This window comes from Hypanus sabinus, unplaced genomic scaffold (genome assembly GCF_030144855.1).
Source record: "Hypanus sabinus isolate sHypSab1 unplaced genomic scaffold, sHypSab1.hap1 scaffold_2185, whole genome shotgun sequence".
Taxonomy (NCBI): domain Eukaryota; kingdom Metazoa; phylum Chordata; class Chondrichthyes; order Myliobatiformes; family Dasyatidae; genus Hypanus; species Hypanus sabinus.
The window spans coordinates 22719-41774 of NW_026780293.1; the positions used below are offsets into that span (position 1 = coordinate 22719).

General features: G+C 60.9%; 1 pseudogene; it reads left to right on the forward strand.

Moving 5' to 3' along the window:
• The window catches only part of LOC132387754 (myosin-10-like), a 37890-nt pseudogene extending 19187 nt beyond the window's left edge, over positions 1-18703 (forward strand).
• The last annotated feature ends 353 nt before the right edge of the window (positions 18704-19056 follow it).

Consider the following 19056-nt stretch of genomic DNA (forward strand, 5'->3'; position numbering starts at 1 on the left):
CACTTCTCCCTCCTCGTCCGTGCTCTCTGTCCCGTCACTTCTCCCTTCTTGTCCGTGCTCTCTGTCCCGTCACTTCTCCCTCCTCGACCGTGCTCTCTGTCCCATCACTTCTCCCTCCTCGTCCGTGCTCTCTGTCCCGTCACTTCTCCCTTCTCGTCCGTGCTCTCTGTCCCGTCACTTCTCCCTGCTCGTCCGTGCTCTCTGTCCCGTCACTTCTCCCTGCTCGTCCGTGCTCTCTGTCCCGTCACTTCTCCCTGATCGTCCGTGCTCTCTGTCCGGTCACTACTCCCTCCTCGTCTGTGCTCTCTGTCCATTCACTTCTCCCTCCTCGTCCGTGCTCCCTGTCCCGTCACTTCTCCCTCCTCGACCGTGCTCTCTGTCCGGTCACTTCTCCCTCCTCGTCCGTGCTCTCTGTCCGGTCACTTCTCCCTCCTCGTCAGTGATGTCTGTCCGTTCACTTCTCCCTCCTCGTCCGTGATGTCTGTCCGGTCACTTCTCCATCCTCGTCCGTGCTCTCTGTCCGGTCACTTCTCCATCCTCGTCCGTGCTCTCTGTCCGGTCACTTCTCCCTCCTCGTCCGTGCTCTCTGTCCGGTCTCTTCTCCCTCCTCGTCCGTGCTCTCTGTCCGGTCACTTCTCCCTCCTCGTCCATGCTCTCTGTCCGGTCACTTCTCCCTCCTCGTCCGTGCTCTCTGTCCGGTCACTTCTCCCTCCTCGTCCGTGCTCTCTGTCCGGTCACTACTCCCTCCTCGTCTGTGCTCTCTGTCCATTCACTTCTCCCTCCTCGTCCGTGCTCTCTGTCCCGTCACTTCTCCCTCCTCGTCCGTGCTCTCTGTCCCGTCACTTCTCCCTCCTCGTCCGTGCTCTCTGTCCCGTCACTTCTCCCTCCTCGTCCGTGCTCTCTGTCCGGTCACTACTCCCTCCTCGACCGTGATGTCTGTCCGTTCACTTCTCCCTCCTCGTCCGTGCTCTCTGTCCCGTCACTACACCCTCCTTGTCCGTGATGTCTGTCCGTTCACTTCTCCCTCCTCGTCCTTGCTCTCTGTCCCGTCACTTCTCCCTCCTCGTCCGTGCTCCCTGTCCCGTCACTTCTCCCTCCTCGTCCGTGCTCTCTGTCCGGTCACTTCTCCCTCCTCGTCCGTGCTCTCTGTCCGGTCACTTCTCCCTCCTCGTCCATGCTCTCTGTCCGGTCACTTCTCCCTTCTTGTCCGTGCTCCCTGTCCCGTCACTTCTCCCTGCTCGTCCGTGCTCTCTGTCCGGTCACTTCTCCCTCCTCGTCCATGCTCTCTGTCCCGTCACTTCTCCCTCCTCGTCCGTGCTCTCTGTCCCGTCAATTCTCCCTCCTCGTCCGTGCTCTCTGTCCCGTCACTTCTCCCTCCTCGTCCGTGCTCTCTGTCCCGTCACTTCTCCCTCCTCGTCCGTGCTCTCTGTCCCGTCATTTCTCCCTCCTCGTCCGTGCTCTCTGTCCCGTCACTTCTCCCTCCTCGTCCGTGCTCTCTGTCCGGTCACTTCTCCCTTCTTGTCCGTGCTCTCTGTCTGGTCACTTCTCCCTCCTTGTCCGTGCTCTCTGTCCGGTCACTTCTCCCTCCTCGTCCGTGCTCCCTGTCCCGTCACTTCTCCCTCCTCGTCCGTGCTCTCTGTCCCGTCACTTCTCCCTCCTCGTCCATGCTCTCTGTCCGGTCACTTCTCCCGTCTAGGCCGTGCTCCCTGTCCCGTCACTTCTCCCTCCTCGTCCGTGCTCTCTGTCCCGTCACTTCTCCCTCCTCGTCCGTGCTCTCTGTCCCGTCACTTCTCCCTTCTTGTCCGTGCTCTCTGTCCCGTCACTTCTCCCTCCTCGACCGTGCTCTCTGTCCCATCACTTCTCCCTCCTCGTCCGTGCTCTCTGTCCCGTCACTTCTCCCTTCTCGTCCGTGCTCTCTGTCCCGTCACTTCTCCCTGCTCGTCCGTGCTCTCTGTCCCGTCACTTCTCCCTGCTCGTCCGTGCTCTCTGTCCCGTCACTTCTCCCTGATCGTCCGTGCTCTCTGTCCGGTCACTACTCCCTCCTCGTCTGTGCTCTCTGTCCATTCACTTCTCCCTCCTCGTCCGTGCTCCCTGTCCCGTCACTTCTCCCTCCTCGACCGTGCTCTCTGTCCGGTCACTTCTCCCTCCTCGTCCGTGCTCTCTGTCCGGTCACTTCTCCCTCCTCGTCCGTGATGTCTGTCCGTTCACTTCTCCCTCCTCGTCCGTGATGTCTGTCCGGTCACTTCTCCATCCTCGTCCGTGCTCTCTGTCCGGTCACTTCTCCATCCTCGTCCGTGCTCTCTGTCCGGTCACTTCTCCCTCCTCGTCCGTGCTCTCTGTCCGGTCTCTTCTCCCTCCTCGTCCGTGCTCTCTGTCCGGTCACTTCTCCCTCCTCGTCCGTGCTCTCTGTCCGGTCACTTCTCCCTCCTCGTCCGTGCTCTCTGTCCGGTCACTTCTCCCTCCTCGTCCGTGCTCTCTGTCCGGTCACTACTCCCTCCTCGTCTGTGCTCTCTGTCCATTCACTTCTCCCTCCTCGTCCGTGCTCTCTGTCCCGTCACTTCTCCCTCCTCGTCCGTGCTCTCTGTCCCGTCACTTCTCCCTCCTCGTCCGTGCTCTCTGTCCCGTCACTTCTCCCTCCTCGTCCGTGCTCTCTGTCCGGTCACTACTCCCTCCTCGACCGTGATGTCTGTCCGTTCACTTCTCCCTCCTCGTCCGTGCTCTCTGTCCCGTCACTACACCCTCCTTGTCCGTGATGTCTGTCCGTTCACTTCTCCCTCCTCGTCCTTGCTCTCTGTCCCGTCACTTCTCCCTCCTCGTCCGTGCTCCCTGTCCCGTCACTTCTCCCTCCTCGTCCGTGCTCTCTGTCCGGTCACTTCTCCCTCCTCGTCCGTGCTCTCTGTCCGGTCACTTCTCCCTCCTCGTCCGTGCTCTCTGTCCGGTCACTTCTCCCTCCTCGTCCGTGCTCTCTGTCCGGTCACTTCTCCCTCCTCGTCCATGCTCTCTGTCCGGTCACTTCTCCCTCCTCGTCCGTGCTCTCTGTCCGGTCACTTCTCCCTCCTCGTCCGTGCTCTCTGTCCGGTCACTACTCCCTCCTCGTCTGTGCTCTCTGTCCATTCACTTCTCCCTCCTCGTCCGTGCTCTCTGTCCCGTCACTTCTCCCTCCTCGTCCGTGCTCTCTGTCCCGTCACTTCTCCCTCCTCGTCCGTGCTCTCTGTCCCGTCACTACTCCCTCCTCGACCGTGATGTCTGTCCGTTCACTTCTCCCTCCTCGTCCGTGCTCTCTGTCCCGTCACTACACCCTCCTTGTCCGTGATGTCTGTCCGTTCACTTCTCCCTCCTCGTCCTTGCTCTCTGTCCCGTCACTTCTCCCTCCTCGTCCGTGCTCCCTGTCCCGTCACTTCTCCCTCCTCGTCCGTGCTCTCTGTCCGGTCACTTCTCCCTCCTCGTCCGTGCTCTCTGTCCGGTCACTTCTCCCTCCTCGTCCATGCTCTCTGTCCGGTCACTTCTCCCTTCTTGTCCGTGCTCCCTGTCCCGTCACTTCTCCCTGCTCGTCCGTGCTCTCTGTCCGGTCACTTCTCCCTCCTCGTCCATGCTCTCTGTCCCGTCACTTCTCCCTCCTCGTCCGTGCTCTCTGTCCCGTCAATTCTCCCTCCTCGTCCGTGCTCTCTGTCCCGTCACTTCTCCCTCCTCGTCCGTGCTCTCTGTCCCGTCACTTCTCCCTCCTCGTCCGTGCTCTCTGTCCCGTCATTTCTCCCTCCTCGTCCGTGCTCTCTGTCCCGTCACTTCTCCCTCCTCGTCCGTGCTCTCTGTCCGGTCACTTCTCCCTTCTTGTCCGTGCTCTCTGTCTGGTCACTTCTCCCTCCTTGTCCGTGCTCTCTGTCCGGTCACTTCTCCCTCCTCGTCCGTGCTCCCTGTCCCGTCACTTCTCCCTCCTCGTCCGTGCTCTCTGTCCCGTCACTTCTCCCTCCTCGTCCATGCTCTCTGTCCGGTCACTTCTCCCGTCTAGGCCGTGCTCCCTGTCCCGTCACTTCTCCCTCCTCGTCCGTGCTCTCTGTCCCGTCACTTCTCCCTCCTCGTCCGTGCTCTCTGTCCCGTCACTTCTCCCTTCTTGTCCGTGCTCTCTGTCCCGTCACTTCTCCCTCCTCGACCGTGCTCTCTGTCCCATCACTTCTCCCTCCTCGTCCGTGCTCTCTGTCCCGTCACTTCTCCCTTCTCGTCCGTGCTCTCTGTCCCGTCACTTCTCCCTGCTCGTCCGTGCTCTCTGTCCCGTCACTTCTCCCTGCTCGTCCGTGCTCTCTGTCCCGTCACTTCTCCCTGATCGTCCGTGCTCTCTGTCCGGTCACTACTCCCTCCTCGTCTGTGCTCTCTGTCCATTCACTTCTCCCTCCTCGTCCGTGCTCCCTGTCCCGTCACTTCTCCCTCCTCGACCGTGCTCTCTGTCCGGTCACTTCTCCCTCCTCGTCCGTGCTCTCTGTCCGGTCACTTCTCCCTCCTCGTCCGTGATGTCTGTCCGTTCACTTCTCCCTCCTCGTCCGTGATGTCTGTCCGGTCACTTCTCCATCCTCGTCCGTGCTCTCTGTCCGGTCACTTCTCCATCCTCGTCCGTGCTCTCTGTCCGGTCACTTCTCCCTCCTCGTCCGTGCTCTCTGTCCGGTCTCTTCTCCCTCCTCGTCCGTGCTCTCTGTCCGGTCACTTCTCCCTCCTCGTCCGTGCTCTCTGTCCGGTCACTTCTCCCTCCTCGTCCGTGCTCTCTGTCCGGTCACTTCTCCCTCCTCGTCCGTGCTCTCTGTCCGGTCACTACTCCCTCCTCGTCTGTGCTCTCTGTCCATTCACTTCTCCCTCCTCGTCCGTGCTCTCTGTCCCGTCACTTCTCCCTCCTCGTCCGTGCTCTCTGTCCCGTCACTTCTCCCTCCTCGTCCGTGCTCTCTGTCCCGTCACTTCTCCCTCCTCGTCCGTGCTCTCTGTCCGGTCACTACTCCCTCCTCGACCGTGATGTCTGTCCGTTCACTTCTCCCTCCTCGTCCGTGCTCTCTGTCCCGTCACTACACCCTCCTTGTCCGTGATGTCTGTCCGTTCACTTCTCCCTCCTCGTCCTTGCTCTCTGTCCCGTCACTTCTCCCTCCTCGTCCGTGCTCCCTGTCCCGTCACTTCTCCCTCCTCGTCCGTGCTCTCTGTCCGGTCACTTCTCCCTCCTCGTCCGTGCTCTCTGTCCGGTCACTTCTCCCTCCTCGTCCGTGCTCTCTGTCCGGTCACTTCTCCCTCCTCGTCCGTGCTCTCTGTCCGGTCACTTCTCCCTCCTCGTCCGTGCTCTCTGTCCGGTCACTACTCCCTCCTCGTCTGTGCTCTCTGTCCATTCACTTCTCCCTCCTCGTCCGTGCTCTCTGTCCCGTCACTTCTCCCTCCTCGTCCGTGCTCTCTGTCCCGTCACTTCTCCCTCCTCGTCCGTGCTCTCTGTCCCGTCACTTCTCCCTCCTCGTCCGTGCTCTCTGTCCGGTCACTACTCCCTCCTCGACCGTGATGTCTGTCCGTTCACTTCTCCCTCCTCGTCCGTGCTCTCTGTCCCGTCACTACACCCTCCTTGTCCGTGATGTCTGTCCGTTCACTTCTCCCTCCTCGTCCTTGCTCTCTGTCCCGTCACTTCTCCCTCCTCGTCCGTGCTCCCTGTCCCGTCACTTCTCCCTCCTCGTCCGTGCTCTCTGTCCGGTCACTTCTCCCTCCTCGTCCGTGCTCTCTGTCCGGTCACTTCTCCCTCCTCGTCCGTGCTCTCTGTCCGGTCACTTCTCCCTCCTCGTCCGTGCTCTCTGTCCGGTCACTTCTCCCTCCTCGTCCGTGCTCTCTGTCCGGTCACTTCTCCCTCCTCGTCCGTGCTCTCTGTCCCGTCACTACTCCCTCCTCGTCCGTGCTCTCTGTCCCGTCACTTCTGCCTCCTCGTCCGTGCTCTCTGTCCCGTCACATCTCCCTCCTCGTCCGTGCTCTCTGTCCCGTCACTTCTCCCTCCTCGTCCGTGCTCTCTGTCCCGTCACTTCTCCCTCCTTGTCCGTGCTCCCTGTCCCGTCACTTCTCCCTCCTTGTCCGTGCTCTCTGTCCAGTCACTTCTTCCTCCTCGTCCGTGCTCCCTGTCCGGTCACTTCTCCCTCCTCGTCCGTGCTCTCTGTCCCGTCACTTCTCCCTGCTCGTCCGTGCTCCCTGTCCCGTCACTTCTCCCTCCTTGTCCGTGCTCTCTGTCCGGTCACTTCTTCCTCCTCGTCCGTGCTCTCTGTCCCGTCACTTCTCCCTCCTCGTCCGTGCTCTCTGTCCCGTCACTTCTCCCTCCTCGTCCGTGCTCTCTGACCGGTCACTTCTCCCTCCTCGTCCGTGCTCTCTGTCCCGTTACTTCTCCCTCCTCGTCCGTGCTCTCTGTCCCGTCACTTCTCCCTCCTCGTCCGTGCTCTCTGTCCCGTCACTTCTCCCTCCTCGTCCGTGCTCTCTGTCCGGTCACTACTCCCTCCTCGACCGTGATGTCTGTCCGTTCACTTCTCCCTCCTCGTCCGTGCTCTCTGTCCCGTCACTACACCCTCCTTGTCCGTGATGTCTGTCCGTTCACTTCTCCCTCCTCGTCCTTGCTCTCTGTCCCGTCACTTCTCCCTCCTCGTCCGTGCTCCCTGTCCCGTCACTTCTCCCTCCTCGTCCGTGCTCTCTGTCCGGTCACTTCTCCCTCCTCGTCCGTGCTCTCTGTCCGGTCACTTCTCCCTCCTCGTCCGTGCTCTCTGTCCGGTCACTTCTCCCTCCTCGTCCGTGCTCTCTGTCCGGTCACTTCTCCCTCCTCGTCCGTGCTCTCTGTCCGGTCACTTCTCCCTCCTCGTCCGTGCTCTCTGTCCGGTCACTTCTCCCTCCTCGTCCGTGCTCTCTGTCCGGTCACTTCTCCCTCCTCGTCCGTGCTCTCTGTCCGGTCACTTCTCCCTCCTCGTCCGTGCTCTCTGTCCCGTCACTTCTCCCTGCTCGTCCGTGCTCTCTGTCCCGTCACTTCTGCCTCCTCGTCCGTGCTCTCTGTCCCGTCACATCTCCCTCCTCGTCCGTGCTCTCTGTCCCGTCACTTCTCCCTCCTCGTCCGTGCTCTCTGTCCCGTCACTTCTCCCTCCTTGTCCGTGCTCCCTGTCCCGTCACTTCTCCCTCCTTGTCCGTGCTCTCTGTCCAGTCACTTCTTCCTCCTCGTCCGTGCTCCCTGTCCGGTCACTTCTCCCTCCTCGTCCGTGCTCTCTGTCCCGTCACTTCTCCCTGCTCGTCCGTGCTCCCTGTCCCGTCACTTCTCCCTCCTTGTCCGTGCTCTCTGTCCGGTCACTTCTTCCTCCTCGTCCGTGCTCTCTGTCCCGTCACTTCTCCCTCCTCGTCCGTGCTCTCTGTCCCGTCACTTCTCCCTCCTCGTCCGTGCTCTCTGACCGGTCACTTCTCCCTCCTCGTCCGTGCTCTCTGTCCCGTTACTTCTCCCTCCTCGTCCGTGCTCTCTGTCCCGTCACTTCTCCCTCCTCGTCCGTGCTCTCTGTCCGGTCACTTCTCCCTCCTCGTCCGTGCTCTCTGTCCGGTCACTTCTCCCTCCTCGTCCGTGCTCTCTGTCCCGTCACTACTCCCTCCTTGTCCGTGATGTCTGTCCGTTCACTTCTCCCTCCTCGTCCGTGCTCCCTGTCCGGTCACTTCTCCCTCCTCGTCCGTGCTCTCTGTCCGGTCACTTCTCCCTCCTCGTCCGTGCTCTCTGTCCCGTCACTTCTCCCTCCTCGTCCGTGCTCTCTGTCCCATCACATCTCCTCCTCATCCGTGCTCCCTGTCCGGTCACTTCTCCCTTCTTGTCCGTGCTCCCTGTCCGGTCACTTCTCCCTCCTCGTCCGTGCTCTCTGTCCGGTCACTTCTCCCTTCTTTTCCATGCTCCCTGTCCCGTCACTTCTCCCTCCTCGTCCGTGCTGTCTGTCCCGTCACTTCTCCCTCCTCGTCCGTGCTCTCTGTTTCGTCACTTCTCTGTCCCGTCACTTCTCCCTCCTCGTCTGTGCTCTCTGTCCCGTCACTTCTCCCTCCTCGTCCGTGCTTCCTGTCCGGTCACTTCTCCCTCCTCGTCCGTGCTCTCTGTCCCGTCACTTCTCCCTCCTCGTCTGTGCTCTCTGTCCCGTCACTTCTCCCTCCTCGTCCGTGCTCTCTGTCCCGTCACTTCTCCCTGCTCGTCCGTGCTCTCTGTCCCGTCACTTCTCCCTCCTCGTCCGTGCTCTCTGTCCCGTCACTTCTCCCTCCTCGTCCGTGCTCTCTGTCCGGTCACTACTCCCTCCTCGTCCGTGCTCTCTGTCCATTCACTTCTCCCTCCTGGTCCGTGCTCCCTGTCCGGTCACTACTCCCTCCTCGACCGTGCTCTCTGTCCCGTCACTTTTCCCTCCTCGTCTGTGCTCTCTGTCCGGTCACTACTCCCTCCTCGTCCGTGCTCCCTGTCCATCACTTCTCTCTCCTCGTCCATGCTCTCTGTTTCGTCACTTCTCCCTCCTCGTCCGTGCTCTCTGTCCCGTCACTTCTCCCTCCTCGTCCGTGCTCTCTGTCCCGTCACTTCTCCCTGCTCGTCCGTGCTCTCTGTCCCGTCACTTCTCCCTCCTCATCTGTGCTCTCTGTCCCGTCACTTCTCCCTCCTCGTCTGTGCTCTCTGTCCCGTCACTTCTCCCTCCTAGTCCGTGCTCTCTGTCCCGTCACTTCTCCCTGCTCGTCCGTGCTCCCTGTCCCGTCACTTCTCCCTGCTCGTCCGTGCTCTCTGTCCCGTCACTTCTCCCTCCTCGTCCATGCTCTCTGTCCGGTCACTTCTCCCTCCTCGTCCGTGCTCTCTGTCCCGTCACTTCTCCCTCCTCGTCCGTGCTCTCTGTCCCGTCATTTCTCCCTCCTCGTCCGTGCTCTCTGTCCCGTCACTTCTCCCTCCTCGTCCGTGCTCTCTGTCCGGTCACTTCTCCCTCCTCGTCCGTGCTCTCTGTCCCGTCACTTCTCCCTCCTCGTCCGTGCTCTCTGTCCGGTCACTACTCCCTCCTCGACCGTGATGTCTGTCCGTTCACTTCTCCCTCCTCGTCCGTGCTCTCTGTCCCGTCACTACACCCTCCTTGTCCGTGATGTCTGTCCGTTCACTTCTCCCTCCTCGTCCTTGCTCTCTGTCCCGTCACTTCTCCCTCCTCGTCCGTGCTCCCTGTCCCGTCACTTCTCCCTCCTCGTCCGTGCTCTCTGTCCGGTCACTTCTCCCTCCTCGTCCGTGCTCTCTGTCCGGTCACTTCTCCCTCCTCGTCCGTGCTCTCTGTCCGGTCACTTCTCCCTCCTCGTCCGTGCTCTCTGTCCGGTCACTTCTCCCTCCTCGTCCGTGCTCTCTGTCCGGTCACTTCTCCCTCCTCGTCCGTGCTCTCTGTCCCGTCACTACTCCCTCCTCGTCCGTGCTCTCTGTCCCGTCACTTCTGCCTCCTCGTCCGTGCTCTCTGTCCCGTCACATCTCCCTCCTCGTCCGTGCTCTCTGTCCCGTCACTTCTCCCTCCTCGTCCGTGCTCTCTGTCCCGTCACTTCTCCCTCCTTGTCCGTGCTCCCTGTCCCGTCACTTCTCCCTCCTTGTCCGTGCTCTCTGTCCAGTCACTTCTTCCTCCTCGTCCGTGCTCCCTGTCCGGTCACTTCTCCCTCCTCGTCCGTGCTCTCTGTCCCGTCACTTCTCCCTGCTCGTCCGTGCTCCCTGTCCCGTCACTTCTCCCTCCTTGTCCGTGCTCTCTGTCCGGTCACTTCTTCCTCCTCGTCCGTGCTCTCTGTCCCGTCACTTCTCCCTCCTCGTCCGTGCTCTCTGTCCCGTCACTTCTCCCTCCTCGTCCGTGCTCTCTGACCGGTCACTTCTCCCTCCTCGTCCGTGCTCTCTGTCCCGTTACTTCTCCCTCCTCGTCCGTGCTCTCTGTCCCGTCACTTCTCCCTCCTCGTCCGTGCTCTCTGTCCGGTCACTTCTCCCTCCTCGTCCGTGCTCTCTGTCCGGTCACTTCTCCCTCCTCGTCCGTGCTCTCTGTCCCGTCACTACTCCCTCCTTGTCCGTGATGTCTGTCCGTTCACTTCTCCCTCCTCGTCCGTGCTCCCTGTCCGGTCACTTCTCCCTCCTCGTCCGTGCTCTCTGTCCGGTCACTTCTCCCTCCTCGTCCGTGCTCTCTGTCCCGTCACTTCTCCCTCCTCGTCCGTGCTCTCTGTCCCATCACATCTCCTCCTCATCCGTGCTCCCTGTCCGGTCACTTCTCCCTTCTTGTCCGTGCTCCCTGTCCGGTCACTTCTCCCTCCTCGTCCGTGCTCTCTGTCCGGTCACTTCTCCCTTCTTTTCCATGCTCCCTGTCCCGTCACTTCTCCCTCCTCGTCCGTGCTGTCTGTCCCGTCACTTCTCCCTCCTCGTCCGTGCTCTCTGTTTCGTCACTTCTCTGTCCCGTCACTTCTCCCTCCTCGTCTGTGCTCTCTGTCCCGTCACTTCTCCCTCCTCGTCCGTGCTTCCTGTCCGGTCACTTCTCCCTCCTCGTCCGTGCTCTCTGTCCCGTCACTTCTCCCTCCTCGTCTGTGCTCTCTGTCCCGTCACTTCTCCCTCCTCGTCCGTGCTCTCTGTCCCGTCACTTCTCCCTGCTCGTCCGTGCTCTCTGTCCCGTCACTTCTCCCTCCTCGTCCGTGCTCTCTGTCCCGTCACTTCTCCCTCCTCGTCCGTGCTCTCTGTCCGGTCACTACTCCCTCCTCGTCCGTGCTCTCTGTCCATTCACTTCTCCCTCCTGGTCCGTGCTCCCTGTCCGGTCACTACTCCCTCCTCGACCGTGCTCTCTGTCCCGTCACTTTTCCCTCCTCGTCTGTGCTCTCTGTCCGGTCACTACTCCCTCCTCGTCCGTGCTCCCTGTCCATCACTTCTCTCTCCTCGTCCATGCTCTCTGTTTCGTCACTTCTCCCTCCTCGTCCGTGCTCTCTGTCCCGTCACTTCTCCCTCCTCGTCCGTGCTCTCTGTCCCGTCACTTCTCCCTGCTCGTCCGTGCTCTCTGTCCCGTCACTTCTCCCTCCTCATCTGTGCTCTCTGTCCCGTCACTTCTCCCTCCTCCTCTGTGCTCTCTGTCCCGTCACTTCTCCCTCCTAGTCCGTGCTCTCTGTCCCGTCACTTCTCCCTCCTCGTCCGTGCTCTCTGTCCGGTCACTTCTCCCTCCTCGTCTGTGCTCTCTGTCCCGTCACTTCTCCCTCCTTGTCCGTGCTCTCTGTCCCGTCACTTCTCCCTCCTCGTCCGTGCTCTCTGTCCCGTCACTTCTCCCTCCTCGTCCGTGCTCTCTGTCCCGTCACTTCTCCCTGCTCGTCCGTGCGCCCCTCTCCCTCCCCTTACCCCTCTCCCTCCCTCTCTCTCTCCCACTCCCCCTCCCTCCACCCTCTCCTTCCCCTTCTCTCCCCTCCCCCCCCTCCCTTACCCCTCTCTCTCTCTCTCTCTCTCTCTCTCTCTCTCTCTCTCTGTCTCCACCATCACTATTCACTGACCTCTTCCACACAGCTGCCCAGAAGCTTTGCCACCTCCTTGGACTGAACGTCACTGAGTTCACACGAGCCATCCTCTCACCTCGCATCAAAGTGGGACGAGACCACGTGCAGAAAGCACAGACCAAGGAGCAGGTGAGATGTCCGGGTGCCAGTGGGTTCTTCCCCGGGAGGATGTGGGGTTAGTCCTGGGTTGGACGTTGTCCTAGGGAAGTTACTGTCCCTGCTGGAAGTTAGAGGCTCTTGGGGCCCAGACGGCTGGACGTTCCCTCAGCTGTGAGACAGGAGACGGCTGGACGCTCCCTCAGGGGTGAGACAGGAGACGGCTGGACGCTCCCTCAGGGGTGAGACAGGAGACGGCTGGACGCTCCCTCAGGTGTGAAACAGGAGACGGCTGGACGCTCCCTCAGGGGTGAGACAGGAGACGACTGGACGCTCCCTCAGGGGTGAGACAGGAGACGACTGGACGCTCCCTCAGGGGTGAGACAGGAGACGACTGAACGCTCCCTCAGGGGTGAGACAGGAGACGGCTGGACGCTCCCTCAGGGGTGAGACAGGAGACGGCTGGACGCTCCCTCAGGTGTGAGACAGGAGACGGCTGGACGCTCCCTCAGGTGTGAGACAGGAGACGGCTGGACGCTCCCTCAGGTGTGAGACAGGAGACGGCTGGAAGCTCCCTCAGGTGTGAGACAGGAGACGACTGGACGCTCCCTCAGGTGTGAGACAGGAGACGGCTGGACGCTCCCTCAGGTGTGAGACAGGAGACGGCTGGAAGCTCCCTCAGGTGTGAGACAGGAGACGGCTGGACGCTCCCTCAGGTGTGAGACAGGAGACGGCTGGACGCTCCCTCAGGTGTGAGACAGGAGACGGCTGGACGCTCCCTGAGGTGTGAGACAGGAGACGGCTGGACGCTCCCTCAGGTGTGAGACAGGAGACGGCTGGAAGCTCCCTCAGGTGTGAGACAGGAGACGGCTGGACGCTCCCTCAGGTGAGAGACAGGAGCTCCCTCAGGTGTGAGACAGGAGACGGCTGGACGCTCCCTCCGGTGTGAGACAGGAGACGGCTGGAAGCTCCCTCAGGTGTGAGACAGGAGACGGCTGGACGCTCCCTCAGGTGAGAGACAGGAGCTCCCTCAGGTGTGAGACAGGAGACGGCTGGACGCTCCCTCCGGTGTGAGACAGGAGACGACTGGACGCTCCCTCAGTGAGACAGGAGACGGCAGGACGCTCCCTCAGGTGTGAGAGGAGACGACTGGACGCTCCCTCAGGTGTGAGACAGGAGACGGCTGGATGCTCCCTCAGGTGTGAGACAGGAGACGGCTGGACGCTCCCTCAGGTGTGAGACAGGAGACGGCTGGATGCTCCCTCAGGTGTGAGACAGGAGACGGCTGGATGCTCCCTCAGGTGTGAGACAGGAGATGGCTGTCTCTGCAACAGGAGCGGTCGAGGTGCTCCCTCACTATCGATCCCAGGCAATGTGGGGCTGGAGTCACATCAGAGCAGAGTTAGGCCATCTGACCCATCAACTCCTCTGCTTCGACTCCTCTTGACGCCGTTTTCCTGTCGCCAACCCCTATTGAGGCCCTGACTAATCAGAACTTGACAAATATTCTCAATGACTTGGTCTCCACAGTCACAGTAACGAACCCCACAGATTCACTGCCCTCATCTCAGTTTGAAAGCTGTATTCTGAGAGGACTGGAGGGGAGGGAGGGGAGCTGAGCCGCCCCAGTCGGCACTGGACACGTGGGACCGCCGTGTAATTGCCCCCTCTCTCCCCCCCCCCCCCCCCCCCACAGGCTGACTTTGCGGTCGAAGCTCTAGCTAAGGCCTCCTATGAGCGTCTGTTCCGGTGGCTGGTGCACCGGATCAACAGGGCCCTAGACAGAACCAAGAGACAGGGGGCCTCGTTCATCGGCATCTTGGACATCGCAGGCTTTGAGATCTTCCAGGTGAGAACCGCACGGAGTGGCGAGTGAGGGGGAGAGGGTGAGGAGAGAGTGACGATACTGACTGATCCCCCCCCCCCCCGGTGATACAGGATACTGACTGATTCCCCCCACCCCCCCGGTGATACAGGGTACTGACTGATCCCCCCCCCAGTGATACAGGATACTGACTGATTCCCCCCACCCCCCCGGTGATACAGGGTACTGACTGATCCCCCCCACCCCGGTGATACAGGATACTGACAGATCCCCCCCCCGGTGATAAAGGATACTGACTGACCCCCCCCCCCCCCAGTGATACAGGGTACTGACTGATCCCCCCCCCCCCCCAGTGATACAGGATACTGACTGATCCCCCCCCGGTGATACACGATACTGACTGATCCCCCCCCCCAGTGATACAGGATACTGACTGATCCCCCCCCCCGGTGATACAGGATACTGACTGATTCCCCCCCCCCCCAGTGATACAGGATACTGACTGATCCCCCCCCCCAGTAATACAGGATACTGACTGATCCCCCCCCCCCCCGGTGATACACGATACTGACTGACCCCCCCCCCCCGGTGATACACGATACTGACTGATCCCCCCCCCCAGTGATACAGGATACTGACTGATCCCCCCCCCCCCGGTGATACACGATACTGACTGATCCCCCCCCCCCCCAGTGATACAGGATACTGACTGATCCCCCCCCCCAGTGATACAGGATACTGACTGATCCCCCCCCCCAGTGATACAGGATACTGACTGATCCCCCCCCCAGTGATACAGGATACTGACTGATCCCCCCCCCCAGTGATACAGGATACTGACTGATCCCCCCCCCCAGTGATACAGGATACTGACTGATCCCCCCCCCCCCAGTGATACAGGATACTGACTGATCCCCCCCCCCCCCGGTGATACACGATACTGACTGATCCCCCCCCCCCGGTGATACACGATACTGACTGATCCCCCCCCCCAGTGATACAGGATACTGACTGATCCCCCCCCCTGGTGATACACGATACTGACTGATCCCCCCCCCCCGGTGATACACGATACTGACTGATCCCCCCCCCCGGTGATACACGATACTGACTGATCCCCCCCCCCCCGGTGATACAGGATACTGACTGATCCCCCCCCCCCCGGTGATACAGGATACTGACTGATCCCCCCCCCCCAGTGATACAGGATACTGACTGATCCCCCCCCCCAGTGATACAGGATACTGACTGATCCCCCCCCCCGGTGATACAGGATACTGACTGATCCCCCCCCCCCAGTGATACAGGATACTGACTGATCCCCCCCCCAGTAATACAGGATACTGACTGATCCCCCCCCCCCCGGTGATACAGGATACTGACTGATCCCCCCCCCCCCGGTGATACACGATACTGACTGATCCCCCCCCCAGTGATACAGGATACTGACTGACCCCCCCCCCCCGGTGATACACGATACTGACTGATCCCCCCCCCCAGTGATACAGGATACTGACTGATCCCCCCCCCCCCCGGTGATACAGGATACTGACTGATCCCCCCCCCCCAGTGATACAGGATACTGACTGATCCCCCCCCCCAGTGATACAGGATACTGACTGATCCCCCCCCCCCCAGTGATACACGATACTGACTGATCCCCCCCACCCCGGTGATACAGGATACTGACTGACCCCCCCCCCCCCCCGGTGATACAGGATACTGACTGATCCCCCCCCCAGTAATACAGGATACTGACTGACCCCCCCCCCCCGGTGATACACGATACTGACTGACCCCCCCCCCCCGGTGATACACGATACTGACTGATCCCCCCCCCCCCCAGTGATACAGGATTCTGACTGACCCCCCCCCCCCCCGGTGATACAGGATACTGACTGATCCCCCCCCCCCCGGTGATACAGGATACTGACTGATCCCCCCCCCGGTGATACAGGATACTGACTGATCCCCCCCCCCCCCCAGGTGATACAGGATACTGACTGACCCCCCCCCCCCCTGTGATACAGGATACTGACTGATCCCCCCCCCCCAGTGATACAGGATACTGACTGATCCCCCCCCCCCGGTGATACAGGATACTGACTGATCCCCCCCCCCAGTGATACAGGATACTGACTGATCCCCCCCCCAGTAATACAGGATTCTGACTGACCCCCCCCCCCGGTGATACACGATACTGACTGATCCCCCCCCGGTGATACAGGATACTGACTGATCCCCCCCCCTGGTGATACAGGATACTGACTGATCCCCCCCCCCCAGTGATACAGGATACTGACTGATCCCCCCCCCAGTAATACAGGATACTGACTGATCCCCCCCCCCCCCCCGGTGATACAGGATACTGACTGATCCCCCCCCCCCCGGTGATACAGGATACTGACTGATCCCCCCCCCCCCCCGGTGATACAGGATACTGACTGATCCCCCCCCCCCCGGTGATACACGATACTGACTGATCCCCCCCCCAGTGATACAGGATACTGACTGATCCCCCCCCCCCAGTGATACAGGATACTGACTGATCCCCCCCACCCCCGGTGATACACGATACTGACTGACCCCCCCCACCCCCGGTGATACACGATACTGACTGATCCCCCCCCCCCGGTGATGCAGGATACTGACTTATCCCCCCCCCCGGTGATACACGATACTGACTGATCCCCCCCCCCCCGGTGATACAGGATACTGACTGACCCCCCCCCCCCCCCCGGTGATACAGGATACTGACTGATTCCCCCCCCCCCTGTGATACAGGATACTGACTGATCCCCCCCCCCCGTGATACAGGATACTGACTGATCCCCCCCCCCCGGTGATACACGATACTGACTGATCCCCCCCCCCAGTGATACAGGATACTGACTGATCCCCCCCCCCCGGTGATACAGGATACTGACTGATCCCCCCCCCAGTGATACAGGATACTGACTGATCCCCCCCCCAGTAATACAGGATACTGACTGATCCCCCCCCCCCCGGTGATACACGATACTGACTGATCCCCCCCCCAGTGATACACGATACTGACTGATCCCCCCCCCCCAGTGATACAGGATACTGACTGATCCCCCCCCCCCCCGGTGATACAGGATACTGACTGATCCCCCCCCCCCCGGTGATACAGGATACTGACTGATCCCCCCCCCCAGTGATACAGGATACTGACTGATTCCCCCCCCCCCCGTGATACAGGATACTGACTGATCCCCCCCCCCCCCGGTGATACAGGATACTGACTGATCCCCCCCCCCCCCCCGGTGATACACGATACTGACTGACCCCCCCCACCCCTAGTGATACAGGATACTGACTGACCCCCCCCCCCCCGGTGATACAGGATACTGACTGATTCCCCTCCCCCCCTGTGATACAGGATACTGACTGATCCCCCCCCCCCCGGTGATACAGGATACTGACTGATCCCCCCCCCCCCCCCCGGTGATACACGATACTGACTGATCCCCCCCCCCCGGTGATACAGGATACTGACTGATCCCCCCCCCCCAGTGATACAGGATACTGACTGACCCCCCCCCCCCCCCCGGTGATACACGATACTGACTGATCCCCCCCCCCCGGTGATACAGGATACTGACTGATCCCCCCCCCCCGGTGATACAGGATACTGACTGATCCCCCCCCAGTGATACACGATACTGACTGATCCCCCCCCCCTGTGATACAGGATACTGACTGACCCCCCCCCCCCCCGGTGATACACGATACTGACTGATCCCCCCCCCCCCCGGTGATACAGGATACTGACTGATCCCCCCCCCTGTGATACAGGATACTGACTGATCCCCCCCCTCCCGGTGATACAGGATACTGACTGATCCCCCCCCCCGGTGATACAGGATACTGACTGATCCCCCCCCCCCCGGTGATACAGGATACTGACTGATCCCCCCCCCCCGGTGATACAGGATACTGACTGATCCCCCCCCCCCCCAGTGATACACGATACTGACTGACCCCCCCCCCCCGGTGATACAGGATACTGACTGACCCCCCCCCCCCCCCCGGTGATACAGGATACTGACTGATCCCCCCCCCCCAGTGATACACGATACTGACTGACCCCCCCCCCCGGTGATACACGATACTGACTGATCCCCCCCCCCCGGTGATACAGGATACTGACTGATCCCCCCCCCAGTGATACAGGATACTGACTGACCCCCCCCCCAGTGATACAGGATACTGACTGACCCCCCCCCAGTGATACAGGATACTGACTGATCCCCCCCCCCAGTGATACAGGATACTGACTGATCCCCCCCCCCCGGTGATACAGGATACTGACTGATCCCCACCCCCCCGGTGATACAGGATACTGACTGATCCCCCCCCCAGTAATACAGGATACTGACTGATCCCCCCCCCAGTGATACAGGATACTGACTGATCCCCCCCCCCCCCGGTGATACACGATACTGACTGACCCCCCCCCCCCCGGTGATACACGATACTGACTGATCCCCCCCCCCAGTGATACAGGATACTGACTGATCCCCCCCTCCGGTGATACAGGATACTGACTGATCCCCCCCCCCCAGTGATACAGGATACTGACTGATCCCCCCCTCCGGTGATACAGGATACTGACTGATCCCCCCCCCAGTGATACAGGATACTGACTGATCCCCCCCTCCGGTGATACACGATACTGACTGATCCCCCCCCCCCCCGGTGATACAGGATACTGACTGATCCCCCCCCCAGTGATACACGATACTGACTGATCCCCCCCCCCCCCGGTGATACACGATACTGACTGACCCCCCCCCCAGTGATACAGGATACTGACTGATCCCCCCCACCCCGGTGTTAAAGCGGATACTGACTGATCCCCCCCCCCCCGGTGATACACGATACTGACTGACCCCCCCCCCCCCTGTGATACAGGATACTGACTGATCCCCCCCCCCCAGTGATACAGGATACTGACTGATCCCCCCCCCCCCCGGTGATACAGGATACTACTGATTCCCCCCCCCCCCGGTGATACAGGATACTGACTGATCCCCCCCCCCCCCCGGTGATACACGATACTTGACTGTTCTTGCTCTCTCGCGGTGCAGCTGAACTCATGAACAACTCTGCATTAACTATACCAACGAGAAGCTGCAGCAACCTCTTCAACCACACCATGTTTGTGCTCGAGCAGGAGGAGTACCAGCGGGAAGGCATCGACTGGGCCTCTCGGCTTGGACCTCGGCCTACGGCCCTGCATTGGTTGACCTCATCGAGAGGCCGGTGAGGGTCGTGGGGGGGGCAGAGACGCAGGGACTGAGAGAGGAGGATGTTTAAAGGTTGTCAGTGAGAGATTGGGAAGTTCTGGGATTGAGAGGGTAGTGGAGGGTGAGGGAGTGCTGTGAGAGAGGAGTGTGTGTGTGATTAAACTCTTCCCTGTTCTGTGGGTGCTGGCCTTGTCAGCTCGTGACTTTCCCATCAGTTGTGTGACAGTCGTTAGAACGTTGTACCCGCAGGGAATGATCACTGATTTTCCCACACCCTCAGCGGCTGCGTTAACGTTTTTGCCTGATTAAAAGAGGTCATGTAATAATAATGGCGAAGCTGGACTGTGGAAGGTTAAAAGGGGAAAATTG